Raw genomic sequence first — 24,674 nt, 5'->3', positions numbered from 1 at the left:
TGCGTAGCTTTAAGAGACTCTGGATCCTAACAGATGAGAACATGTCCAATGAAAACAGGTCATAGGGAATTGACTGTGACTTCATAAAAGGGAAAGTCTACCTTCAAATGCTTCCTGGAGACCAAGGACAATCAGGCCAGGGGAGTGGACATATGGTCTGGTTACTGGTGGTTGGACAGCAGCAGTTCAGGGAACTAAGGACAGATGAAGGTGAAGAACTGGGTCCCATGAGCAGAGAAGCCTCGAGAAGCTTTCTTGATGAGAGGAGCAAAGATGGGGGATGGTCCTTACAGGGCAAACAGCTGCCAGGAAGGAGTCTTTTGTCCTTGCCAGAGTTTGCTCTGGACGGAATCTTTCCATGTGGATAGAGAGAGGGGGAGATGCTTCAAACCTCCAGATGGTAAAGAGTCTGTGAGGTCATCTTGTCTTGATCCTAAAGGAGATGAAGCCTCCTGGTAGCTGGACAGAGTTGAAATTTCTCTTTCAAGAAATGAGGCCCTGGAGAGAAAGGGAAGGCAAGGACAGGCTGAGTGTCTGGCTAGTTGGAGGGGGAGTGTAGACCTCGGGACATGTGTTGGCCTTTTCCCGCAATGTGCATTTAATCCCGCAAATCCAGCACAGCCCGGTTGCTGAAGGTCTCTCAGCCCGCTGTCCTCCTTAGTGCTTTACTCTCTGATCATCACAGCAGGTGTTTGCCTACGGCTCTGCCAGGGAAGCAGCTATATGCTTGTATGATTAAGCCCTGGAGAAACACTGACCCTGAATCTCACGCCCTGCACTGAACCAGGCTCATCTCTGCTCTCTGTCTCCGTGCACGAAGCCCCAGGGTGACATGTCAGATACGTCCTTGAACTCCGTTTCCCGTACAAATGCAAATGCCCCGAAGAACACGACATCCCCTTTGAACTTCTTAATCACAGCGCTTTCCTCCTCATGTTCAGCCGAGGACTGCTGGTAAGAGGGAATCCCCTGTGGATGCAGAGAATTATCAACAAGGGTTGATAATGGTGAAGGCTTTTGGACCGGAAGCTTCTCTTACAGCAGAAGAGGCAGTTGATCTGAGCGGGTACTTCATGGGACCGTGGAGAAGTGGGTGGTTGACCGTGGGCATTCCTGGTCTCCCCTGGGGCTGCCTCCTGTTGGTTAAGTATCGGGTGCAGGTGGCGAGGCTGCAGCCACCGTGAGCAACACAGATGCAGCCAGGTCCCCTTGAGACAGGAGCCTGCAAGGGAGCACAGGGCCCTCCTTTTTAAACCCTTTTCTGGGGCTCCTTCCGCCTCTGCAGCAGCAGCAGCATTCAGCTGGCTCTTCTTGGAGGTGAGCTGAGATTGGACTGGGGCTTCCTGCCCTAAGCCAACGCCTGCGGCACGCTCCAAGCTCTGGGGTGACACCATTGACCGCGTCTGGGGTCTGAAGATGAGGGTGACACCGTGTTGGACCGGTTTTCCTGGGGAAGTAGAGGTCGGGTTTGTTCTGCAGCCCTCCTTCCTAAAAGACTCTGTCCAGTGAGCCCACAGACCAACATCCACAGACGCAGCCCAGGGGACAGACAATCTGTATCTTCAGATTCTCTCCACGTGGAATGCTCGGGCTTTTGTGGGTAAAATATTAAAACGGTAGACCTCTGGGTGAGGTTCTGTGTTGGGCCTCAGCCCCTGCCCTTCCCTTGAGGTTCAGAGGCGGGTGAGCCCACAGAAAGAAACGGACACACACCTTCGAGGGTTGCAATGGGTCGTCTTCTGAGTCACAGCTCAAATTGGATAGTGGCTTGGAGAAAATTTAGAAAAGGAACATCCTTCTGGGCCACTTTCTCTACTTATCAGACTCCAAGTTTCCCCAGAAAGATGCCGTTACTGTGCCCCCAAAGTGTGGACGTACCCACAACGGCGCTCATCAGGTATTTGAACTCCCCACTGCATGGTCACTTCCAAACGTCGCATGGTTACATGCTATCTTAAGAAAGTTCCAAAATAAACTCATGAATATCCGATTAATTCTCAAATAGGCCTTGGGGATGGCTGACTCAAATCTGCCATCCTTCAAAAAGTCTATTGTGAAATATTCAAAAGAAACCTTTCTGCATTAAGAAGGAAAGGGCAGTCAGAGTGGAAAAAAACAACATCCATCCTAATGGAATATAGAGCTGAGTTAAACACTGCATTTATTTCTCCTTGAAGTGTATGGGCTTTTTCCCTAAAGTGGTCCAGTGTTGGTTTACTACAGATCCACGATAATATGAAGTTACTAAATGATATGTATTGTTTCCCACCCAGCCATAATGGTATGAATGTGGAGAATTATATTGCTTTATTTTTCAATGCTGAATGTTTTCCCTCCCCGTTGAGCAGCAGTAACCCGCTATCCTGCAGAACCTTTTATTTTGTGGAAATAAGGCAGCTGCTACAAGCAAGAGGTATCAAAACCAGCCTCGTTCTTTAATCTCTTTTCGAAAACCCACACACTTCACCTCACTTTAACTGTGCCTGAAAGGGGATCTGAAAGTGAAAAGAAGTCCCTCCGTCTGGCAGTCGCGGGGGCTCTGAAGACGATTTGTACAATAAATTGGAACCCTTCTCCTGGCACCAACTCAAGTCAGCCCCTCTCCTGGATGGTCCTTTCCTGCCCTTTCATGTGACCATCCGCTGTGCTCACCTGGGTCTACAGACTTTCTGCTCCACAGCGTGTGGAGCTCAGCCAGGGAAAATGCCTTCTACCAAGAAAAGTGGAAGGAGAAGAGAAAATAGAAATTATCCTAAGAAGAGGGATAAATATTGGACAGACATCTACAGCTCAATAGAGAGAGATCTATAATCTCTGTCATCTGTGTTTCTGTCCTGTAGCTCTACCATCTATCTGCCTATCTGTCATCTATCTCATCTGTGTGGCTGGCTAGCTATCTGCCTATCTATCATCCATCCATCCATCCATCCATCCATCCATCCATCCATCCATCCATCCATCCATCTATCTATCTATCTATCTATCTATCTATCTATCTATCTATCTATCTATCTATCTATCTATCTATCTGCCTATCTATCTATCTATCTATCTATCTATCTATCTATCTATCTATCTGCCTATCTATCTATCTATCTATCTATCTATCTATCTATCTATCTATCTATCTATCTGCCTATCTATCTGCATATCATCTATCTCATCTATCTCTCTTATCTACCTGCATACCTACCTGTCATCTATCTCTGTATGTACCTACCTGTCATCTGTCTCATCTGTTTTTCTGTCTGTCTGTCTGTCTATCTATCTATCCATCCATCTGTCTTTCCTTTGGTACATTTCAATCAAAGTAGGTTAGAGAAAAGTGAATGTGGGTATTTCTATATGCAATATATTTTTTTAAGTTAAAGAAAAAATTGGAGTTCCCGTCGTGGTGCAGTGGTTAATGAATCCGACGAGGAACCATGAGGTTGTGGGTTCGATCCCTGCCCTTGCTCAGGGGGTTAAGGATCTGGCGTTGCTGTGAGCTGTGGTGTGGGTTGCAGATGCAGCTCGGATCCTGCGTTGCTGTGGCTGTGGTGTAGGCCGGTGGCTATAGTTCCGATTAGACCCCTAGCCTGGGAGCCTCCATATGCCGCAGGAGCAGCTCAAGAAATAGCAAAAAGACAAAAAAAAAAAAAAAAAAAAAAAGAAGAAGAAAAAGAAGAAAAGAAAAAATTGCTATGGCTACAGCATCCTCTGTTAAAATTCTCCACCAGGAATTAAATTCTCCATTCATCTTCATGACTAGTAGCCTTGCACAGACTGTCACATACAGCAGCATTAAGAAATGCCATCGTTTCCTCATGTTCTGTGTGTATGAGAGAGAGAGGGAGGGAGCGTGGGAGCGCCATGCAGAGGAGATGGGACCCCTGTACCTGTGAAGTTTTGCTAGGCAACCTCTTTGGGAGCCCCTCCCTTCTGACATCACATTTAGTAGGGAGGAAAGAAGGGATGACTCTGAAGGAAGGAATTGCTCCCCCCGTTTTATATGGTTGCATAAACCTATCCCCATCCCATTTCTTCCATGAAACCAACCCAACACAATCAAGACACTAAGAAACCAAGAACTGTTATCTTTGCTGAAACCAAGCCTCTCCTGGATCACAGTCCACGCAGAAAGATGGCCACAGACCTGAGAAAGTGGATGGGAGTGATGGGGACACCAAGACAAGGCATCTTTTTCTCTGTGACACAGACAGAAATGGAAGAACTCAGACAACATGCATGAGAAGGAAAAGCAGTGCTCCCTCGATCGGGTGGGGAAGGTCGGGGTGTGGGAGCCCGTTGTGGAAGCCTCTCTACATCACGCGTTAGTCATCGCCTAGGATGGAGGCAGAGGAAGAGCTAACAAGGAAAAGGCAGTGGACCACCTTTGCTCAAAGCAAACTGCATGTTTGGCAAAGTGGAGACGTCAAGAGGTGTTCCCTAGCCAAGCAGCTCCTCCTTGTCGCCTGCTGGAGATCAGAAGATCAAGGTGAAATAACCACGCCGCAACATTCTGCAAAGTGCATGGCCTCAGTTCAAGCCTGGACAACTTGCTCTCAGCCTGGAGAAAGCTCAGCCACTAGCCCAGTGCACCTAGAACCGCCCCCCGCCCCCGCGCCAGAGACACGGTGGGAAGCTCAAGCTGTGCAGGATTCGAGCTCACCCTTCTTCCCCTTCCCCCAGATTTTGCTCAGCCCAGGACCTGACCCACATCGATACCTCTTCCTTCAAACGTGAGCAATAATACTACTTAAAAGACGGCTGCCAGCCAGCGCCCTTTGAAGAGATGCTGCAAAGAACCAAAAAAGAAAGAAAACCTAGGACACAATGGATGAAGGCACCTAATACGGCAGCCACCAAAAACCCTGAACCAAGAGATGTGCGAGACATCAACGCATTTGAGGAAGAGAGTGTCTCTGAAATGAGCATTTACAGAAGAGATTAAAGGCTTGAAAAGGAGGAGCTGATAACTCATTAGATGGGGATGACAAAAAGGGGTAGGCAGTAAATAAACTGGAAATAAACAAGAATGAGATGTGAGTAGGGGAGACAGAGAGAAAAGAGAGGGACCATCATTAAGCTGGTGCCCTGGCAAAACTGTACAGATGTGTATGGATAACTGAATCCCTTTGCGGCACACCTGAAGCTAACACAAGGCTGTACATCAACTCTACGCCAGTAATTTTTTTCAAATGCCAGAGTAAATTATATTATTTATAAAAGATATATAAACCGATCATGGAAGTTGTTAAATGGTACAGTTGTACAGATTGTCAGCCCATGAAAGAAACTCACTTTCCATAGACACCTATTATCGATCAATCAATAAAATATGGTTAACATTTACTGTTCATGAAATAATATGAACAATAAAAGCCGAAGCCAAAAAAGTCAATACAAAATATAAACGAGAATACAAGAAAAGATACCTCCCTCCCCCAATGAACAAACAGGAAAAAAAAATATTCAAAGGCACACTTCAAGGTAAAACTTCTGAAATACAGGGAAATCTGAATCACAGACAGAAATAGTCCAGTGACACCCAAGGCTGTATTTACATAGATTCATTCTCAAAGAAATATTTTAGAAAATTGCTGTGATTTTAAGTTATGGAAAGAATTCCACAGATATTCAGAAGAAGAAAAAAATCTAGAAAGCGAAGGTTTCTCTATGTCAGACATGAAATCATTGAAGACTGTGGAACAGTATATAAAACTCAAAGGAAAGAATATGTGTTCCAAGAATGCAACCAAAACCGTACATTTTAAAGGGGACAGGGAGCTGTGTCTACACAGATACCAGTTCGGGGAATACAGGTTCATGAAGCAAAGAAACAGGAAGAAGTTGAACTCTCACCAGGAGAAAGTGCATCTCAGGGATTCACTGCAAACTTAAAGGATGCATTTAAGTGTAAAACTAAGGTGAAAGCTATGGAAATCAGGGCCCCAGAGAAGGAAATAAATGCCGTCAGCCATGACCCTGTAGAGATGATCGTGTAACGAATTCAAGCATCATCTCAGAAGATGCAGTTCAACGTGAACGTGAAAGGTACAGGATGCTGATTTTTCTCATTTTTCATTCTGGGCTTTCAATAGATACAATTTTAAAACTCACAACAAGTAAAAGAAATACAAATATATTTAAGTGGATGCAGATAACCACTAGAAGGACTAAAAATAGATTAACTTTAAAAAAAAATTGAGAGGGGAGTTCCCATTGTGGCTCATTGGTTAGCGAACCTGACTAGTATCCATGAGGACACAAGTTCAATCCCTGGCCTCACTCAGAGGGTTAAGGATCTCGCATTGCCATGAGCTGTGGTGTAGGTTGCAGAGGTGGCTCAGATCCCATGTGGCTGTGGCTGTGGGCAGCTATAGTTCTTATTTGACCCCTAGCCTGGGAACTTCCATATGCTGCAGGTGTGGGCCTAAGAAAACAAACAAAAAAAATTAAAAATTAAAAAATCAAAAAAATTAAGAAAAACCCAGTAATGTAAACTTACACACACCATGCTTATTCATCACATAAGAATAGTTGCATGAATGGCTGGTGATTCTAGTCAACCTAATTTTTGCAGCCTACCTATGTGTATTACCTCAAAATAAGCGTAGTTTTTTTATCCATTCTTGACCAAATACATATCCTGTGGAGAGTTTCCGTAGATAGTATTTCAGTACACGTAAAAATCACCAGTGTTATGTAGACAGTGGCTGTATGAAGGGTGGACGTCCAGGAATTCTTAGTAACAGCCTCAAAAAGTGTCCTTGAATCAGGAATTTAGCTTCTTCTTATGGTCCAAGAGAAGGACAGGGAGCATCCCACAGTGCTGTAGGACATAAGCCAAAGTCTGGTAAGAAAGGGAGGGGGTGTCAAGGAGGAGGTGTGTCCGGACACGACATGAAGTGCAGAGCCTCCTGAGAGTGGGGTGGGGTCAGGGAGCTGGGCTGGGGTGGGTGTGGAAGGCTCCTGCCAGAAGCAGAGTCTGCTTGGGGTCCAGGAAATGGCAAGGCTTGGAGAGGCCATGAGGCCAGGTCTCACGCAGCCCCCAGAGCTGGGATGAACCACAGCAAGGATGCGGGGGACCAGACAGGACCGGGTCAGAGCCCGTGAGGGAGGTCATCTGTGAGAACAGGGCAGAGGGAAGGGTGACAACCATTGTCATGGCATAGAGTTCAGATCCTCCCTGTCCAGTGAGGAAGAACCTGGGGAGGGTGTTCAGTGGCTGAGAGACAGAGTCTAATTCATTAGGAAGACTCATCTGCATTTAGGATTCTGATCACCCAATAATTGTGACTCCATGGTTCCTCTTACCCCTTGACCCGAACTTGAAAGTTGTGGTTCAGTGACGTCATTGCTCTTGGACAAGCCCTGGGGTGTCATTGGTGACACTGGCCATAAAGCACTTCCAAGTGGCACTACAGCCTGCTGAGGACCCACGGGCACAGGCCGCCCAGCAGGAGGGCTAGAAGGGGATGAGGGTTTTCAAACATTAACAGACCTTTTTTGGAGACGTTTTAGGTTTATCGAAGACTTGACTGAAAACCCCAGAAGCTCCTCTAGGTCCCACTCCCAGTTTTCCCGTCCTTAAGAGCTGGCTTCAGGGTGGTGCATTTGTAACCATTGATGAGTCGATATGGTTACATTGTTAATTCACTAAGGTCCAAAGATTACATTCAGGCTCTCTCTTGGTGTTGGATAGTCCTTGCTTTCGAGAAAAGTATAATGGCCTGTACCCATCATTACAAGAGCAGTGGAATAGTTTCACTGCCCTAAAAATCCTCTGTGCTCTGCCTGTTATCCCTTCCCCACTTTCGCCCCTGGCGATCACTGATTTTTTTTTTTTTCCAGTCTCCACAGTTTTGCCTTTTCTAGAAAGTCATGTAGTTGTGGATGTACCATGTGGTGCCTTTTCACACTGGCTTCTTTCGCTTAGCCATTAAGTGTTTTCAGGTTCCAAAGATGTTTAAAACGCAGTAAATGTTAGCGTTAAACCAAGAACAAATCAAGAATCGTTCATATTTTCACTAACTTTAAAATAGACTCACTTGATTTGTCTAACATTTAACATGAAAGCACTAGTCCTTTAACCAGTATGCACGAATGTACAATATATGTAACCCCAGCCTCCTTTGACACATGCATCATGTGCATTTTCAAACATTTTTTCATGCATGCATTCAAAACTGAACTGTTCCTAAAGCCCTTGCTTGAAAGGAGCTTACAGTTATTTTTTTATTACAAATGTCATTACAAACTCATATATGCTTAAGTTTTTATCTAAAGAAGTTACAACATATGTGCCAATGATATCTGATCAAAATCCCAAACTGATGATGCCTTGGGAAGTTTTGTGAGCTCTATTTTATGTGCATTCATGTTTCAGAGTTTTTTGGTCTCAACATTTTTGTTGTTGTTGTTGTCTTTTTCTAGGGCCACATCCGCAGCATACGGAGGTTCCCAGGCTAGGGGTCTAATTGGAGCTGTAGCTGCCAGCCTACGCCAGAGTCACAGCAACGCAGGATCCCAGCCATGTCTGCGACCTACACCACAGCTCACAGCAACACTGGATCCTTCACCCACTGAGTGAGGCCAGGGGTCGAACCCGCATCCTCATGGTTCCCAGTCAGATGCACTAACCACTGAGCAATGATGGGAACTCCAGTTCTCAACATATTTAATTGTGGCATTTATTACAGTGGGCTTCAACTGTGTGTTTATCTTGTCCTAAGGAGATTCGTATCCCTGACTTCAGAGTTTCAAAATGATAGGTCGAGAGCCAAATTATTATTGTTCTTAAGTTGGAAATACTTGTGCCCATAAAGATAACGTACTTGTATCCATGAAGAGAGTGTCCTTTTGTGATTTCTGATAACTTCCTCATCGCAAGAAGGATTGACTCCCTAACCACATTCAAACACCCTCTCTGAAAATGGTGAATTAGCTCAGCTGATGTAAAACATGAAAATCCCAGTTGGACATTACACATATCTGTGAGCAGCAGAGTGTTGGCCCGTCGGACAGGAGCTGTTTCATTTTGTGTTTCACAGCCCCGGGTCCAGAAATGTGATGTTAAAGATTAAAAAATGGGGAGGTGGAGACATGCCTCGTACTGTAATTTTTACAGTCCTGTACATAGGTGTGTATGTATGTATATTTGTATACATGGAAATTATCTGTCAGAAATCCCCCTCCTGACCCCACAACAATAATTATCTCCAAATCTCTAAGAAATGTATGTCTTCACATTATCGTTCTACAAATGACATTGTTTCTTCTTCTGCATATGACATTTCCATGTATTTATTTTATAACTAGGTGTTTGTGCAAAAGTACCAAAGGTAGAAATGAAATTCTCTTTCTCTCTCTTTCTCCCTCTCTCCCCCCCCTTTTTTCTGTGCATTACTTAATGATTTTATGACTTAATTATTTTGTAACTATGAGTTGATACAAAAGGCGCCAAGGCAGAAATGACATTGTCTCTGTCTCTTGGTCTCCGTGTCTGTCTCTGTTTCCTGTGTGTTACTTCCCCATGACTCAATTATTTTTATAACTAGGCGTTTGTACAAAAGGTACCAAAGATAGATATGGCTCTCTCTTCTCCTTTGCATACCCTTCCTGTAAACAGTTCCATGACTCTGACCTCTTTGGGTTACCATGGGAAAAAAAAAAAAAATTTCCCTAGAGAACTTTGAACTTTTTGGGCAGAAAATGTTACACTGATAAAATGGAGGTTGAAACCAGCAGCCCTGCTAAGGGAGTGTCCCCCACCCCATCACCCTGGGCTCACTGAGAGGTTCAGTTCTCCCCATCTCCTAGGGCATGTCTGGGAGGCACCCTCAAGCCCGGGAGGATCCCAGCACTTAGATCATGGATCTGCTCTGGTCGTTGTTCAGGTGTCCCCTATCCTCCAACACGGCTGGGAAGCCACCACGATAAGTAGGCTGACATGGCTGGATTTTGTCCCCCACAAGATCCTATGTGCAAGTGCTAATATCCAGGACCTCAGAAAGTGATGCTGTTTGGAGATGACCACTTTAAAGAGGTGATTAAGGTAACGTGAGGTCACTGGCGGGGGGGTCCTGATCCCCCAGGATGGGGATCCTTAGAAGAAGAGGAGATGAGGACACAGACACACACAGAGGGACAGCCCTCTAAGGGACATGGGGAGGAGACAGCCATCTACACTCCTAGGAGAGAAGCCTCAAGAGCAACCAGCCCTGCCTACACCTTGACCTTGGGCTTTCAGCCTCTAGGACTCGGGACAATAAATGTCTCTTGTTTAACCTCCAAGTCTATGCTGCTTTGTTACAGCAGCCAGAGCAAACTCATACCTGCTTATGGAATAATCCCCGTCTCGCAGACCTGGGAAATTCATGTGTCCCTCTTACCCTTTCTGTCTGGTGGCTGGCAGCAGCTGTGGAACTAAGACTGTTCATGGCCCTGCTGCCATCTTTCTCTGGTGAAGCTCATTTCCCCAGCTCCACGGTTCCTGTCCACCTGGCCTGACCCAGACCTTCCCCCTTCATTCTCTGGGTGGAACAGCTGCTCCAGCGTCCTCTGTCCAGACATGACTGTCTTTCCCCTGGACAAGCTGAAGCTGTAGTTCCGGCCCTCAGGACTCACATGTCTGAAGGTCTAGTGATTAGTCTGCATAATCTGATGAAACGGCAAACAAACCAGATTTTTTTCTGTTACAATTTTGTGTGGTACCTTGCCAGGCATTCGAATCTTCTTGTCTCTGTTGAGGTGTCTTTGCTCAGAAACACGTGTTTGCGCATTTCACTTTGGATAAAAAGGGAGCTATGTATCTTCCTCCTTCAGAAGACAGACTAATTCTCCTGCTTTGCAAATGAACTGTGAAAAAGTTATCTTAGGATAGGTTTGGGGAAATCAGCAAAAATGTGAGATGACCCCTACATGCATGGGTCTCCAGCTAAGGTCTATTTATCAGTTGATGGCAGGCAGCATTTCAAAGGACATGTGAAACCGGCTCTGTAAGGTATTGTCCCCTGGCCTCAGTTGCATCCCAGGGAGGCAAGCTCAGGCGAGGGACCTGCAAGAAACTGAGGAGGGGGAGGGGAGGGCTAGTGTGGGAGGACGAGCTGAAGCCACTCTGCTGGGAGTGGTTCTGGCACAAGAATCTGGGCTCCCCAGCACAGCATGTCACCACCATCATGTGGTGTAGTTTGGGCAACATGGATGCCAGAGCATGCAGGTCTGAGTTTCCAGAAAAGCTGTGATGACACGCAGCCAGTGTCCAGCTGGTGAGTACTGGCAGGATAATCAGGCTTCCTGAGGAGAGGCTGGGAAGATACAGGTGTCAGGCTCCCAGTTGTGTAGATGAAATTGTAGCTCAGAGCTGTGTCCTGGAGGAGAATCACAGCTTTCCACGTCAGACAGATCAGGCTTTCCCAACCTCAGCACCACTGACCTTTGAGCTGGATGATCCTTTGTCATGGGAGACATTGCGAAACATCCTCTGGGAGTAAGGGGGCGGGGGGCACACGTCATCCCTGTTAGAGAAACACCGAGGGAGACAGAAGGAATGGGTGCCCTGCAGAGATTCAGCACCGTGGACAAGACCAAGACATGTGCACGGAGTCTGTGGTTGTCCAGTTCCCAGAATGTAAGTGTGGGACGGAGTATATGACACACTGGCTAAGAAGGATTTGAGGCCAAGCTTCAGCAGGAAAGAATTGAGTGTTACCTGATTAAAGCCAAGACCAGGGGATGATGGCACTCCTGCCATTGACTTGTTTCGCCAGGACTCCGGGAGGGCGGGCAAGGGTGTTGCTGACTCTGCGGGCCTCAGATAATGTCTGGTTTCCAACACGACCTCCCACCTTTCTGTAAACAGAGGACACTGAGCCTGCTGATGTGTTTGTTGTCCATGCTTGATGGAGGGGCTACACTGCCATGCTTGATGGAGGGGCTACCATGCCCTGGGCAGGCCGGTGGGGCCATTGGAAGGTCTAGCTGGACGGAACAAATCTGCATTTACAGATTGGAGGCTTGCACGCATGGACCTCCCAGTTTAACATGAGAACAGACAGTCTGTGTTGTCTAAGACTGTGGCAGTTTATGTGGGAGGCCGACGCTCGCTCATTTAGAACCTCAACAGAAATCCCCATTCCGTGAAAGGTGCTGGTCCCCCTTCCCCTTCCCATGTCGCTAAACGATAGGGCCCCCATCATGAAGATGGATAGCTGATGAGGTAAAACAATTAAGCACAGGCATCTCTTTGCTTACCTTAGACATCTGAAGTTTTTATAGGGAAAAGGGCTAAATCAATTTTCAAAGTTGACACTGTGCATTTATCACTTTTTGCCTTCACGGTCTTTCTGTGATGCACTGACTTAAGTGCCGGGCACTGGGGAATGAGTGCCAATTACCTTTTTAAAGAAAGGGAAGGCTGAACTGACACGCTGGTCTCCCCTGGGGTTCAGAGACGCTCTCTGTCTTAAAGTGGGGCATTTTAAAGTCGGGACACCTCCAAAAGCTCCAGGTTCCTTCCAACTGCAAGATAGCCCATTCACCAAGACGTTCAAGATCAGAACAGTTGGGACCGGATGGAAGAAATGATGTGTCCAGGCATTCCCAGTGGGGTGTGCTCATTCCATCCTGCAAGGGTAACCCTGTGCTACCTTCCACAGCCACTCTCTGTACATCTGAATTTTATGCCCTCACACTGAGTCAGGCAGCACCCTGGAGCAGCTTTACAGTCAGTGAAGAGTCCATGAAAAACGTGAAGAGAAGCCTGGCTTAGAAAAGACTTCGTGGTGGAAGTGCAATTTTGGAAAGCGGAAGATGCAGACAGATATAGAGCAGAGTGAGAGAAGGGTGACGGCTACCAGCATGCATAAACCAGGGGGTACATGAGCCCTGAATACACTCTAGAGAAGAGGAGGAGCCCTCAGGGGCTGACCATGGCTGGCAAGGAAAAAAAAAAAAAGGAAAGGAAAACAACTCTAACAGTCAGCCGAGTAGTGGGAAAATGGCCTTCATCCTCCAAGGAGGCTAAGAAGAAATCACGCCAAGGACTAGCACCCCAAGACACAAAGCCATGAAAGGGAGCCCCCTCAGAACTGGACAAACAGTGTCCTATTCCATTCGGTGGCCTCCGAAGGCAATGCTTAGCCTCAGGTGCTGCCCTGGTAGAAAAGAACTGTAAGGCAGTCATGTCACTCACAGTAGGACAGACCATTGTCACTACTTAATAACACACACAACCAGAGCTGGCTAGGTTATGTCACAGAACTAAGCCACAAGATGATAGTGTTTCAATAAATGCATTTGATTGGTGATGGAATCAAATGCCCTAGTCCCCTTATTTTGTTTTAAACATTTTATATTTTATTTTATTTAAAAATTTTTATTTTTAGTTATTTATTTGGCCATGCTGCAGCATGCAGAAGTTCTTGGGCCAGGGATTGAATATGAACCACAGCAGTGACTCAGACCATTGCAGTAACAACACCTGAGCCTTAGTGACTAGGCCACCAGGGAACTCCCAACATTTTTAATTTTAAAAATGGTAATATATTTACATAGTCATCATGTGAAAGGTTTGAGTTTGCAGTGAAAATGTTCTTCTCCCAACTACCCAGTTTCCCTGAAAATTAAGGTATTATACTATAAATTTCTCATGTGTCTTTCCAAAGAAGCTTTATGAATACACCAAACTCCTATGGGGAAAAAAAAAAGATGATAGTGTTTTGAACTCTTGGCACACTTGGAGTTGCTGTTGTGGCTCAGCAGGTTAAGAACCCGACTAGGATCCATGAGGTTGCAGGTTCTATTCTTGACCGTGATCAGTTGGTTAAAGGATCTGGCATTGTTGTGAGCTGCATTGTAAACTGCAGACGTGGCTCAGATGTGGTGTGGCTGTGGCTGTGGCTGTGCTGTGTGCTGGCAGCTGCAGCACCAATTCAACCCCTAGCCTGGGAATTTCCATATGCCACATTTGCAGCCCTAAAAAGAAAAAAACCAAACAAATATTTGCAAACTAATCCATGTAATCCACAGTGTTGTCAGATTACACACACACACACACATACACACACACACACACACACACACAAACACACTGAACATCTCAATAAATATAGAAAAGGATTTTTTAAAAAATCCAATAACCAGTGCTGCTTGAAACCCTGCAGCAAACTAGGAATAGAAAGGAACTCTCTCAATCTGATACAGGATATCTACTCAAAACCTAAACCTACCATCATAGCGAATGGTCAAAATGCAGCCGTCCCCCTTAAGTTCAAGAACAAAACGGAGATGTCCACTCTCACCATTACTATTCGGCATTGTACTAGAGATGTGAGCCAGTGCAATAAGGAAAGAATAAATAAAATAAATAAAAGGAACTCTAGTTCAAAAGGAGGAAGTAAAACTTTCTTTATGATGGAGTTCCCTTCATGGCTCAGTGGAAACAAATCTGACTAGAAACCATGACGTTGTGGGTTTGGTCCCGGGCTTCCCTTAGTGGGTTAAGGATCCGGCATTGCCATGAACTGTGGTGTAAGTCATAGACTCGCCTCCTATCCTGAGTTGCTGTGGCTGTGGTGTAGGCCGGCAGCTGTAGCTCCGATTTGACCCCTAGCCTGAGAACTTCCATATGCCTCATGTGGGCCCTAAAAGGACAAAAGACCAAAAAAAAAAAAAAAAAAACCAAAAAACAAAAAACTTTCTTTCTGAATTGACTTCATAGACAGATGATCAAAATCCCTGGAATTTACAAAATAGCTAGTAGAACTACTAGCTGAGTTTAGCAGAGTTCATTATCTCAAAATCTCTCTCTATGACTTAGCATGAATAGTAAAAATTTAAATATAAACAGTGCCATTTACAGCAGCATCAAAAATATGACATATTCGGGGGTAAATGGGAGAGAAAAATGTGTCACACCTGTGCACCAGAAACTGAAAAACATCTTGAGACAAATGAAAGAACTAAATAAATGGAGAGAGAAGCCTTATGCATCAGTTGGAACACTCAGTATTGTTAGGACATCAGTTCGTCTGAGTTGATCTATAGATTCAACACAGTCCCAATCGAAATCCTAAAAGACTTCTTTCTAGAAACTATCCAGCTGATTCTCAACTCACAGTGAACTTCAAAACACCCAGAATAGCCAAACCACTCTGAAAAAAAAAAAAAAATGGAGGACTCACAGTACCTGATTTTGAAATGTATTATAAAAGTGCAGTAATCAGAAGAATGTGGTATTGACAGACCCACATACATATGGACATCTGATTTGGCAAAGATTCAAAGGCAATGCAGTAAAGAAAGTGTAGTCTTGGAGTTCCCATCATGGCACAGCAGAAACAAATCCGACTAGGAACCATGAGGTTGCAGGTTTGCTCCCTGGCCTCACTTAGTGGGTTAAGGATCCAGCATTGCCGTGACACTCTGTGGTGTCAGGGACTCGCCTCGGATCCAGCATTGTTGTGGCTGTGGTGTAGGCCAGCAGCTGTAGCTCCGCTTCAATCCCTAGCCTGGGAACCTCCATATGCCACCAGTGCGGCCCTAAAGAGCAAAGAAAAAAAAAAAAAAAAAGCAAAAAAGAAAAGGAGTCTTTTCAGCTAATAATATTGGAACATTTGGATATCCATATGCAAAAAATGAACTTTGATCTATACCTACAAATGATACATACAAACAAATGTACATGCTACTATTAACTCAGAGTAGGTCATAGATTTATATATAAACCTAAAACCCTAACGATTTGAAAAGAAAATACAGAGCAGAACCTTTGAGAATTAAAAGCATCTTCTAACCTCTGCATCAGTTCAATTTTTTTTTTTTTTTTTTTTTTAACTCATGGATCACTGGGAGTTCTCATTGTGGCTCAGTGGATTAAGAACCTGCCATAGTGTCCTTGAGGGTATTGGTTCGGTCCCTGGCCTTTCTCCTTGGGTTAAGGATACAGTGTTGCTGTGAGCTTGTGGTGTATGTCTCAGACTCTGCTGGGATCTGGTGTGGCTGTGGCTGTGGCTGTGGCATAAGCCTGCAGCTCCAGCTCCAATTGGACCCCTAGCCTTGGAACTTACATATGCTGCAGGTGCGGCCCTAAAAAGTGAAAAAAAAAAAAATCGTGCATTTTTTTTCTTGCTTCCTTGTATGCCTGGAAATTTTCAGTTGGATGCTAGATGTATTTCTAACTTTTTAGATACTAGATATTTTTGCATTCCTGTAACTATTCCAAGGTGTACAATTTTCCCTTAGGTTACTTAGAAATAATTTGCAACTGTTGCTTTATGATTTGATAGGAAGGTTCAGAGCATTGCTTAATCTAGGGCTAATTCAGGCCCATTACTAAGGCAAGACCTTTTTGAATACTCTGTTCAGTGCTCCATGAATTATGGTCTATCTTGTGGAATCAGGCACTCTTCCCAGCCCTGGGTGAGCCCCAAACACGATTCTCTCTCATCCCATCTGAGGTGATTCTTTCTTGGGCCTCATGTGGTTTTCTCACAGTTTTGCACAGATCAGACTTCTGCTGACACCTCAAAGGGGCACTCCCTCTTGGTTCCGCTCTCTCTCCTGTCTGGCACTCTCTCCTGTGGACTCTGGCAAATGCATTGTCCATCTCTGCCACTCAGAGTTTGTCAGGCTCTGCTTCAGTCCCTGCCCCCCCACCCCACAGCCCACTGCATCCTGACACCTCTTCAAAGTCTCCAGCCATCGCACCATTCACCTTATTTGTGTCCTGTCCCTCAGGGCTCTGCAGTGTCACATGTCCAGCTTCATGACACTTACCATCCCTTATATTTTATTCGTTTTAATGGCTGTTTCACGGGGGAGACTGAATCCAGTCCCTGTTCATCCTTCTTGGCCAGAAGTGGACATCCGTCCATTACGCCTGTCTAATCCCCCAGCAACAGTACTGTACTATGGAGATGCTAGGTGAACACAGGAGGAAACAAAGTAACAGACATCTCAGGGTTTTGTTTTTTTGTGGTTTTTTTTTGGGGGGGGAGGGGCTTTTTGCTTTTTAGGGTTCCACCTGTGGCATATGGATGTTCCCAGGCTAGGAGTCCAAACGGAGGTGCATCTGCCAGCCACGGCAACGCAGGATCCAAGCTGCATCTGCGACCTACACCACAGCTCACAGCAACGCTGGATCCTTAACCCATGGAGCGAGGCCAGGGATCGAACCTTATTCCTCGTGGATGCTAGTCGGATTCGTTTCTGCTGAGCCATGACGGGAACTCCCACATGTCAGAAATATTAAGGACGGCTCTGATGTCATCACATCGTATGTCACCTCTGCACTGAGGACGTCTCTACGTATGGATAAAACAAATGTAGACTTCAGCCCGTGCCCTTGCAAATAAGATTCACCATAGACTTAGAGCGTCGTCGGGGAATTTGTCCTTTAGCACAACAGACGAAAGGGTGAAGAATGTGCTAAAGTTGATGAGGTGGTGTCCACAGTCCAATTTGTTAATTATGTGGATGGAGTGTTTTGAATGATGAGAAAGAGACCAAATGGTGCTGACAGCGACAGGAGAGAAAAGGATTTTGCAGGTGAATGATAAAACCGCTTGGGCGAAGGAATGCTTCCGTCTTTAATTCTGTAATTAATTTTGCATAAAATCAGCCGTATTATATTGTCCTGAAAATTAGGTCATGGCCCATCCTTCGCTTGTCCTCTGAGTTTGCAGCAAGTATCCAAAAATGAGGCATTACAAGCATTTTGTGCAGGCAGTGTTCAGGCAAAGGTCTCCAGAATTATACCCAGTCATGGCTGGTTCCATCCTCAGAGCCACGATGAAGAGCTGCATCTACAGCTATGATTTTGATGACAGGAATGTAAACTTGCTCTCCACAATGATAAATCATAGAGAAAGGAATAAACAGATCTCTGAGAGCCCTATGCATGAGTTTCCGTGCGGCACAGGGGGTTAGGGAATCCAGCGCTGTCTCTGCAGCAGCTTGGGTCACTGTGCTGGTGGGGGGGATTCCAACCCTGGCCTAGGAACTTCCACGTGTCATGGGTGGCGCCAAAAAAAAAAAAAAAAAAATCTATGAGAGCTGTACTCCTGGGAGTTTGGGTGTGTGTAATTTTAAGCATATTTGCAACCAAAAATTTGCAACCTTAGACATTCCAAATCTAAAAGGTTAAACAGTTGGTTTAGGACCATTATATAGCACGTTGTCTTCCCTGGTTCTCTTAAGCAGCTAGAAGGGCAATTTGATAGATGAAGGGGTAGAGGGGGCTGAAAGGCATTTGTACTCGGTCATTCTATTTATTTTTGGTCTGCAAGGGTCTCTAGTCCATAGCACAAGTTCTTCCCTCCAGTGATTTTATGTGGCTGAGAAATTAGACCCAGTTCAGGTTGCCCATTGGGTTTACTTTTCTTCCTTATTGAATAAAATAAGCACCAATAATAGCAAAACTAACATTCCCATACAGCTGCGTTGAAATAAAAGACAGTGCGTTCCTTTTGTAACAAAAGAACCCTTCTTGGAGCAGAAGACCATTTGTCGTTCAAAAAGATGAAATACTGGCTATGGGGGAAGCAATAGCTCCTCAGGGCCCCAGCAAGCACCCTACGTTCTTCTGACCTATGCAGAAACGCTGATGGTCAGGACAGGAGCCAGGAACCCCTGCCTGGGCCACCTTGCTAGACACATCACATGGGATGGCTGCATGGTTTTCCAAAAATCATTGTGCCCCCGCTGAAAACGGCTCCAGACCACTGCTCCCTGGACGAACTCCGAGCCAGGGGTACGACACCACGTCTGACTGCTAACACACAGGGCAGGATGCATGTGCTACAGCTCGGGGCTGGGCTTCAGGCACCGGCCACCACCTGGGGATGGCCACCACTGGCCACGAAGGTGAGGGCAAACTTTCCAACAGCAGCAGGGCCCAGAGCAACAGCACCTGCCCCTAAGAGCAGTTCACCATAGTCAGAGCATCTCCTTGGGGCCACACCTTGGGTCCCGCTAGCAAAGAACGCTTTCATGTGGACCCCGCGGGGAGATGGATGGATCGCTGGGAGCCTTCGTAAAAGTGCTACCACATGTGTGTGTCATGGGCTTGCTGGCACATGGAGAGGGGCCTCGGGGATCCCCACCGTGGTGCTGAAACTGCGGGGGATGTTCTGCTTTTGGCATCAGTTGTGACGGAGCGCTCAAACCTCCTGAGACGGGAAATGAGGGGCTGAGTTCAGAGAATGGCTTCTGCTTGATAGGTAATTGCAGTTCTGGAGACAGACACCCCAAGGCTTTTGTCGGCTGCCCATGCAGCGTTCGTCAGCTGACTGCCAAAGGTATCGAAAAGGCTCCAGAACTCTTAGGCGGATGGAGTATCAAGCCAGGTGCCCTGATTTCCTGTCTTAGCTCAGTGTCACGTTGAAATAGAAACCAAGTCCGACATGCAGAGAAGTCTGAACAATTAGTTAATAGTTTGTTCTCCAAAGTCCATCAAAGGGGCCTGCAGCAGACCCCTTCAGATCTGTATTCCTCCAGTTCATCTTCTCAGAATCCCGTGGAAACGTCCTTCTCCCTTCCCCAAACCCTTTCTCTCTGCCTCTGGTTTTCTTCTTGCAAAGCCCCCTTCTGGTCGTCGTCTTTATTTATTTTTTCTCCAAGACAAATGCCTGAATCTTTAAATATGTAAATCCACCCAGTCTTCCAGGAATTGTTCCTCTTACACCTAAATTTATTTTTCTGATATGCATAGTGTCGCCCCAGAAAAGTAACCCTATGCACCCAACATCCTTCTTGAACCACGACAGTGAGACAAAGAGTGAGGTCTCTCGTAAGATGGCCTTCCTCACCGTCTTTATCTTTTTAAATGCGGACCACCCCAAGGGTCGAGACTTCTCGCCCACGCTCTTGGTGGGTTCCGTGGGTGATGAACCACAGCACCAAGGCAGGAATGAATACGTGTGGCCTGGTCTGCAAAAGAGGAATTTTTGTTTTCTTCATCCATGCAGCGGCCCTTGCTTTTTCTCCAAAGGGCTGACGTATCAAAAAAACCACCTCTTCATTTTGTCAAAATTATCTTTGATTTGTACTATCTGAAAGCTGTTTAGCCCCAGTCCACCCAAGGTGTACTCATGGCGAGACATCTGAGAAGACGAGTAAAATTCCAATTACACATGATTTTCCTTATTTGTAATTATAGACATTTAAACGGATGCCGTAAAGGAAAAATGAATGTACCACATTCACTCCTGTTACTTTTCTTTTTGGGGAAAAAATGAGGTGGGTTTGTACCCTGAGAGTTAATCGGGCCGTGGTGTGTGTGCAGGTGGGCGGGTATCACATAGATCATCTGTAACCTCCGTTTTAGGAAGAACTCCAAGAAATCTCAGCCGCCAAGGCAAAATAAAGACTTGCTTTTTCTGCAGTTGCACAGCAGGTAAAATGAAATCTATTCTCCCTTCCTGCAGTCCTGCCAGCAGAGGCTGTTTTAACGAAGGGCAAACTCAGTGGAGGATGGCAGCTGGGATGAAGGACCGGGGCCGCAGCCTGCGCAGCCCGGTTGTTCTCCTCTGCGGGGTGCATGGGTGGGGGGGTGCTCCGGCTTGAGAAGGTGGGGGGGGGGGCTCGGCAGTCAGCCTCCAGGGGCCTCTGCCGCGGTTTGTGAGACTCTCGTTTTAGTCTCTTAACCGCCTTCAAAGCTAGAGTCTTTGGTTACTAATTATTCCCCGATCTTCCCGAAGTGAACTGAGCGGAGCTCTTCAAACGGACGTAGAGTACTTGCTGTGTTCTATTAGTTTAAACGGCAGGGAAAATGCTCTCCTGATCTCAAGAAATCATAATGCAGACCAAATCATAGGAAATGAAAACGTCTGGTGTCACAGCCTCTGCCTGAGCGAAGGGGGCCGTGGAGAGGGTCTGAGGCAGGAGCCAAGGCCAGATGACTGCTGTTCTAGGGGCCCCTGTGGGGTCTGCGCAGAAGCTAGGCTCAGAGAGGGGGCGTGACCGAAGACAAAGCTGGGGGCGTGGCCGAAGGCAAAGCCGGGGGCGTGGCCGAAGGCAAAGTTGGGGGGCCTGGGGGGGGGGTTGACCCAGAGCAGCAGCGCTGCAGGGGCTGGAAGGATGGCATTCCGTAGGCTCATTTCCAACGTAGATGCAATATCCTGGACTGCCGCGGGATTACAGTCCCGAGGGCCAGGGTTTGACCAGCCACACGCCTAGTCCTGGGAGGCATGGGAGGCATGACAGTCGTTTCCAACATTTTCTCCGCGCCCCTCTGCCCATACACCCTATAGAAATGCTGCTCAGCCCACAGCCCCAGTGGTGACATCGCCACCATCCAGCACCAGGCACCATGCTAGCCGTATGCGCTCCTGGCTGCGGGGGTGGGAGGTGCTTGATTCCCCCATCCCCACCCTCTGTCCATCCTGGAAACTTGGCACCAGGCGTGTTTGGATTACCAACCCAAGTGTGGGACTGGATGGGGCCACCGGAACACTCTCTGTAAGGCTGTGTTGACCCTGGCGTCAGGGAAGGTCTCTGATCTGGTTATTGACCTAGCAGGAGGAGGGAAGGGGAGGACTTTGAACTTGGGCTCGTCAGTCTCCCGTTCCCCACCTTTACTGAGATGGAACTAGCACATGACGATGGGTAAGGTTAAGGTACCTGCTGTGCTTTGATGCCTTTCCAGGTGGTGAGCTGCTTACCACAGGACCATCAGCCAACACCTCCGTCATGTCCTGAAGTCACCATTTCTTTTTATGGTGGGAGCATTAGAGATCTACTCTCTCAGCCATAGCCAAGAGTACAATACACTGTGGATAACTGCAGCCACCATGCAGTACCTGAGATCGCCAGAACGCATGCCTCTTATAACTGGAAGTTTGTAACCTTTGACCAGTGTCTTTCCATTGCCCCAACCCCAGCCCCTGGTAACCAACTTTTTTTAAATAAGTTTTATTGAAATGTAGTTAATTTACAAGGTTGTGATGATAGCTGCTGGACAAACGGGACTCTGTCACACATATACACAAATCCATTCTCTCTTAGATGCCTTTCAAATGATCACAGAATATTGGGTAGACTACCCTGTGCTAGTTAGCAGGTCCCCGTTAGCCAGTCATTCCAGACCTCAGTGTGCATGTGCCAACCCCACAACCTCAGTCCATCCCTCCCCCTTCCCCCTGAGACACCTGTCCCCTTTGGGAACCATAGGTTCTTCAAAGTCTGTGAGTCTGTTTTGCAAAAAAGCTCAACCTATTTGTCCTTTTTTTTTTTTTTTTAAGATGCCACATATAGATGATATTATATGATGTTTGTCTTTCTCTAACTTCCCTTAGTATGACAGTTTCTAGATTCAGCCACATTGCTGCAAATGGCATTATTTCATTCTTTTTATGGCTGATGAGTATTCCATTGTGTATCTATACCACATCTTCTTTATCTATTCCTCTGTTGATGGACATTTAGGTTGCTTCCATGTATTGGCTATTGTGAATAGTGCTGTAGTGAACACTGGAATGCATGGATCTGTTTCTGAGTTCAGTATGTGTGTGTGTGTGTGTGTTTAGATTGCACATGTGAGATTCTACATGATTTGTCTCTTTCTGTTTTATTGCACTTAGCTTCATGCTCTCAGAGTCCATCCACGTTGCTGAAAAAGGCAGGATGTCGTTCTTTCTTCCAGCTAAATAATTTTTCTGTTGAGGGAGGGAGTGTGTGTCTGTCACATTTTTGTCTCTCCATCCGTAGAAGAACCCCTTAGGTTGTTTCCATGTCTTGGCCGTCGTGAATAATGCGGCAGCGAACGTGGAGTGTAGATACTGAAATCCTGTTCTCATTTCAGATCAGTTCCCTAGAGTGGAATTGCTGGATCATGTGGCAGTTCGAATTTTATTTTTTTGAAGAATCTCTGTGGGGTTTTGCATAGTGGCTGCACCAATGTACATTCCCACCAACAGTGAACAAGTGTTTCCTTTTCTCTGTATCCTCGGCAAAACTTATTTCTTTTCTTTTTGACGATGGCCGATCTAACAGGTAGGAGGTCCTTTCTCACTGTGGTTTTGATCGCGAGCCTCTTTTTGTGTGGCTGTTGCCTATGTGCTTGTCTTCTCTGGAACTCCATCTCTTTCCGTGTTCGAACCCACGAAACATATATGATGTATGGCTTGTGGGCAGGAGCGCCCTCCCGTGGTGGCTTAGGAGTTCCATGAGCACTTTGACAGTGGGGGCCTTGTCAAGTTTCCCACGCGTGCGCCCCTTGAGGTTTCTTACGGTAGAGCAATGAGCTTAACGCTGATTCCAGTCAAGAATTTGGAACGCCTTAGCTAATCTTTGCCTTCCTGAGCGCTAAGAAGGGAAGTGGTGATTTAATCCTATGCTGTCCCCCCCCCCCCCCCGCGCCCGCCCCCCCCCAGGATGGACATGGAACCAGTCAGTAAAAGTTATATGAAGGTTGATTTATTACTAGAAAGCAGGTTTCAAACATTGCTGTTGGAGTTCCTGAAGTGGCTCGGGGGTAAGGAACCCAGCTAGGATCTATGAGGACGTGGGTTCGATTCCCGGCCTCACTCAGTGGGTTAAGTATCCTGTGTTGCCGTGAGCTGTGGTGTAGGTCACAGAAGAGGCTTGGATCGGGTGTTGCTGCTGTGGTGTAGGCCAGCAGCTGCAGCTCTCATTCGATCCCTAGCCTGGGAACTTCTACATGCTGCAGGTGTGTTCCTAAAAAAAACAGAAACAAAACAAAACAAAACAAAAAAACCCCCCAAAAACCAAAGGTAATTATCAGCAGAATGTTGCAGTTTGTTAAATCTTGACCTCCCATCTCTGAACATATTATCACCTTCTGGATAGTCAAGTTAAATGCCTCAAAATTGCTTTAAATGCCTCTTCTTGGCACTCCGTCCTATTTCTAGAACATTCTAGAAATCTGTATTTTGGCCGTTGGCACACAAGCTTGTCAGCCTTTAAGGACAGAGGTTAATTATGCGTTTACTCATCGTTGTCTTCTTAGCATGACAATTTTAGGGTACATCAGAGTTACTGGGGAAAAAAAACAACAAAACAACAACCTCTTGAACTGAAATAGGAACTCTGAGGTTGAGCGCATCGGATTAGCTTAACGATCCTTCTCAATTTCAAAATTCTTGGAGTCTGTTCCCCACCAAAGATGATGAGGTCACCCATCATTACCAACTGAGATGCTTTGAAACTGACGCTCCCGTGGGTTTGAATAGCTTCTCTCCTGCTTTCCGGTTGTACACATTCCTGGTTGATATTGTCACCTGGCCCTTATGCAATGGCCCACGGTGGGCATGGATTAGAGCTTACATTTCCCAGAAGACACCACAGCCAGTGCCTAATCAGCTTTGCGTGCTGGCCACACTGCAAAGCTGAGGAAACAGAAATTGTTCCCGTGAAAAAAATTCCCAATCTCACGTTACCAAATGACCACCTCTGCTCAGAACCGAGCACAGAGGAAACCCACACCTTCTTGCTGTCTTGAATTGTTTTCCTCTCATTTCTTTTCTGGCTGTTGACCTTTTTCTCTTGACATTTATATTGGATTGACTGGATCCCACATTCTAGGGAATAGAAACTTAAAAAAAAAAAAATCCCTCCAGTCAAAAAAAAAAAAAAAAAAAAGGGATAAAAATGAACTTATTTGCAGAATGGAAACAACCTCGCAGACTTTGAAAACATATGGTTACCAAAGTGGGGAGTTGGAGGGGGTG

General features: G+C 46.1%; 1 protein-coding gene across 1 annotated transcript in view; it reads left to right on the top strand.

The window, feature by feature from the left end:
• The window catches only part of PUDP (pseudouridine 5'-phosphatase), a 298,656-nt gene that overhangs the window by 86,994 nt on the left and 186,988 nt on the right, over nt 1-24,674 (top strand). The gene's annotated exons all lie outside the window — the stretch shown is intronic.

Source organism: Sus scrofa, chromosome X, assembly GCF_000003025.6.
Source record: "Sus scrofa isolate TJ Tabasco breed Duroc chromosome X, Sscrofa11.1, whole genome shotgun sequence".
NCBI lineage: Eukaryota > Metazoa > Chordata > Mammalia > Artiodactyla > Suidae > Sus > Sus scrofa.
The sequence above is the reverse complement of the archived record's forward strand: the minus strand, read 5'-3'. Positions and strand labels throughout refer to the sequence as shown.